The following is a 4,520-nucleotide window of genomic DNA, read 5'->3' on the forward strand; positions in this document are numbered from 1 at the left end:
ATTTTCCCTTGGAAAATACTTAAGTTTTATACAGAAAATAGTTTATGATTGTTCTAAATAATTAAATTGTATCACCAGAGAGATATGTTTTGTAAAGATGGAAATTTTTCACACTCTCTCCCCTCCCCCCCCCTTTTTTTGAGAGGATTGTTTAATTAAAACAATCTCACAGATTCAATTTCCCAAGCCCATATAAATTCATAACATTATTTTAATACATGTATGTATCAAGTTATTTTAATTTTTTATGCTTATGTTATTATTTACATCTCTAACTTCCTTTTTATTGATTTACTTTTTAAAAAATTGGAAAAAAATTCACAGGAATAACAATGAAAATGCAAACTTAAAATAAACAAGGACAAAAATCTATTTATCTATCTTAATTGGCTAGAAAATAAAACAAAACTATGAAATGATACTTTTCAGGCATTAGGCAACAGGCAATACAGAACTCTAATCCCTAAGATAAGAGTAAAAACAAAGTGGGCATAACAATTTTATCAGATTACTGTTTAGAAGTAATTCCCAAGCCACAATGTAAGAAGGGAAAATTCAAATGAAGAAAAGTACTTCCGATGGATCACTTTGTGTGTCAACTTGCCTAAATTAGGGTGTCTTCTTGTTTGGTCAAACATGAGTTTAGATATTTTTGTGAAGGTATTTTATAGATGTGATTAGCATTTACTTACTTAAAGTAAAGGAAATGACACTTGGTAACATAGGTAGGCCTCCTACTCTCAGTTGGAAGGAAGCCTTAAGCTCAGGCTGAAGTTTCCTGAAGAAGGATTTCTGTCTCAAGATTTTAAGATAGACGTGCTTCTTGAGTGTCAGGCATGCTCTGTCCTACATATCTCAGATTTCTCAGCTCTCACAACCATCTGATCCAATTATATTGAGATATGTTCTCTCTGTCCCCATTTTGTTGAGATTTCTTACCATGAAACGAGGTTGAATTTTGTCCATTGCTTTTTCTGCATCTACTGAAATTGTGTTTTCTTCCAGGATTTGTATGGATTCATTTAAATGTGTCTTTAATTCATTTAAATTTGATTTTTGTGCATGGCTTAAGTAAAACAAGGGTCCAATGTTATTAGTATTTTTTTATGTGGATAGCCCGTTTTCTCAACACCATTTACTGGGGACAATCCTTTCCCCATCGTGTATTCTTGGGATCCTTGTCATAGATTATTAGTTCAACATATATGTGTGCCTTTATTTATGGGATCTTGATCTTAGAGGAAAAACTTTAAACTTTTTGCCAGTGAGTATGATGTTAACTATTGTTACATGTGGCCTTTATTATTCTGAGGTATGTTCTTTATATACTCAATTTATCATGAAAGGGGATCAATTTTGTCAAATTCTTTTTTTGCATCTGTTGAAATAATTATGCAGTTTTTGTCTTTCATTCTATTAATGTAGGGTATCATGTTTATTGATGTGTGTTATGTTGAAACATTCTTACATCCCAAGGATAAATTTCACTCGATCATGGTATATGATCCTTTTATTGTGCTGTCTGAATTCTGTTTGCTAGCGTTTGTTGAGGATTTTTGTATCTATTTTCATCAGGGTTATTGTCTTATAAATTTCTTGTAGTGTCTTTATTAGTATTTGTTATGTGAATACTGACCTCATGAAATTAGTTCAAAGTGTTCCTTCCTCTTCAATTTCTTTTTGAAAGAGTTTGAGAAGCACTACTATTAATTATTCTTTAAATATTTACTAGAATTCACCAGCGAAGCCATCCGAAATTTCTGTTTTGAAGAGTTCTTTTTTTTATTACTGCTTTAATATTCGTAATTGTCATTGGTTTATTCAAGTTTTCTCTTTCTTCATGACTCAGTCCCAGGGTCTCTTAGACTATGGCTGAGAAGGGCTGTAGCTGCGTCACAGACTCTTCCAGGTCCATAGCTGGGAACAAAATTCAATTTGTTACCTAAGGCATACATAGGTATGGTTCCTCCCAGGCCCTTTGATGTATAGTGCTGATAGTGAGATTAAGGCCAAACAGGGCTGTAGCTTAGTTAACAGGAATATGAAGCTATTTCTGGCTCTATAGTCAGACACCTGAGCACAGTCTGCCTTCTCAAAACAACCCCCCTTGGTCTTGGACTCCACTGGAATTTCACAACCTCCTACCCGTACCCCAAAGCTCCCACAAAGGTACTTTTGTCTATGGGTAGCTTCCAAATTATTGTTGCTGAGGGCAGATATTAGTGAGAGACCTCCTATTCTGCCATCTTACTGTCACCTTAATGGCTGATTTGAACTTTTAATAGCATTTTCCCTCAACTGAAAGAATGCTTCATGTTGGCTTGTATTATATTTGAATACATATTTTTCCTTACGTTTGAATGTCTTTCCTCATTTTATTCACTAATAGCAGAAAAAAGTGTAAAGTAACAATGAAATATAGTAAAATGCATCTTTATGATTGTTTGAAATAAATTTTCTGACTGTAATATTGTATTCAAAGTGACCATAAAGTTTCTTAGAGAAATGAATAAGCTGTTATGCTCATTAAAATCTCTTAATTAATTTGCTTCTTTCAGATGATATTCTTATACACTGATTTCACTGGAGCATTGGCAAGGTCATTTAATGAATGCCCCACCAAATAAAGTACTGTATGAATCATTTAATTGAATGAGTTGTTTAAACAACTTTTTTTTTCTTCTCATTTTGTCCTTAGTACAGAGGCTACTGTCCTTTCTTTTTATTATTATTTTAATAGTGTGTGGAAAGATCGATTTGAAATTGAATAGTCACCTCTAAAATGATAATTTTCCTAAGTTTTCAAACTAATTTAGAATGTTATAAAATACATTATTTTTCTCTATATGTCATTTATTGTTTTCTGATCCTTTTTTACTTATTTAAAAAAATGATAATGTATCTAGCCATCAAATATTTCTTTTGAAACATGTATCATGGTTTACGAATCTGGATAATTTCAGAAATTTCATAAAAGGGTGGAAGAGATGATGATAATTGGCAGGAATTTCTGTTTAAGTGGTAAAGGATGATTTGAAATAACAATCCAACACATCAGGTCAAAATATACTAATTATAAACATGATTTCCATTGAATTATTACAATAACTAAGATAGTGATTTTTTTTTTAACATATAGATGCCAACGAGGATGAAAAGTTGCATCTAAGAGTTTATTGTTGTTTTTTTCCTATAGAAAATCCTTTCTACCAATTTTCATGAAAAATTAGTCATTTTTTTCCAAGCAAAGTGTCTCTGATAGACTAAGTTGAATATATATATATATTTTTTTAGGCGAGGCGACCCTTGGTTGACTTCACAGATTGCAAGGACCTTGTCAATTTACAATCTCTTAATTTTTTTTATTTTTTACTCTTACAGCACCTGGTCTTTCTAGGTGGTCTCCCATCCAAGTACTAACCAGGCCTGACCCTGCTTAGCTTCCGAGATCAGACGGGGTCAGGCTTGTTCAGGGTAGCATGGCTGTAGACTGAGTTGAATACTTTTGATACCAGAAATCACTGTCACATAACACTGGATTCAGAAACATTATATAAAATATATAAATAGTTTTCTTTTATTTAAAAAATAAACAAGCTGCATTAAGTATCCTTAATGGTTTTTCTGGCTCTAAATCAAAGTATTTTATATATGTTTGAATATGTTATAATAGGAACAATTTGAGGAGGAGAAAATTTTTTGATCACTTTTCTTTAGGTTTGCATTTCTTCTGTCTTTATTCTGCTTTACCACCACAAATGTAATATTCAACTCCTCTTCATTCTACAGTGTACCACGATTGTATTTTCTTTAATTTTATTTTCCTGGACTTCAAGTTGCATGTTTTCTTCTGACCTACTTTAATTTATTAATTCTTTTTTTTTTTATTCTTAAGTACTTCATCCAAAACAATTAACTACAGAATTTCTAAGAGACAAATTTAGTCCATTTACATGTATTACAGTATCTGAATATATATTTTTGTCATGTCTTGTGTTTCTTATATACTAGGTTTTCTTTCTTTTATTCTCAACTTTTCTCTCTACAACACACACAATCCTTTTATATTTTTGTAGATAACGTTTACCAAGAACTTTAGGCTGCTTCGTTCTTTGTCTACCATACTCATGTGACAACACTATTTGGGGGAAGAAATTAACTTTGTTAGCAGAGTGGTTCTTCTACTCTACTTCTTTAGCCTGGAAACATATGCTCAGATTATTTTAAGGAGAATTCTCACAATTGCACAACTTTTTTGAAGTAGTTAATGTTATTTGTTCCAGGACTCTTTTCTGCTTTTTTGACCAATAATTTAGATTTTTTTTAAAGTAAGGTGAATAAAGGGTCTGACATTTGTAGTTGCCCTCTCTTGCGTGTGCACTCTGTTTGTTTGTTTTTCAGTATGTATTATTTTTGGATTGTTGCTTTCTCTACTCTATGATAATCTATCAACTATATTTTACATGCTTTTTATTTTCATAAAGTCTTTAGTGTTTTTCTCTTGTTGTCTTTCCTTGTGA

The 4,520-nt window shown here is 31.8% G+C and overlaps 1 pseudogene; it reads right to left on the bottom strand.

Annotated features, from left to right (window-relative positions):
• Positions 1-3,372: 3,372 nt before the first annotated feature.
• Positions 3,373-3,491, bottom strand: LOC111738393 (annotated as a pseudogene).
• Positions 3,492-4,520: the final 1,029 nt, after the last annotated feature.

Source organism: Pteropus vampyrus, unplaced genomic scaffold, assembly GCF_000151845.1.
Source record: "Pteropus vampyrus isolate Shadow unplaced genomic scaffold, Pvam_2.0 Scaffold37, whole genome shotgun sequence".
Taxonomy (NCBI): domain Eukaryota; kingdom Metazoa; phylum Chordata; class Mammalia; order Chiroptera; family Pteropodidae; genus Pteropus; species Pteropus vampyrus.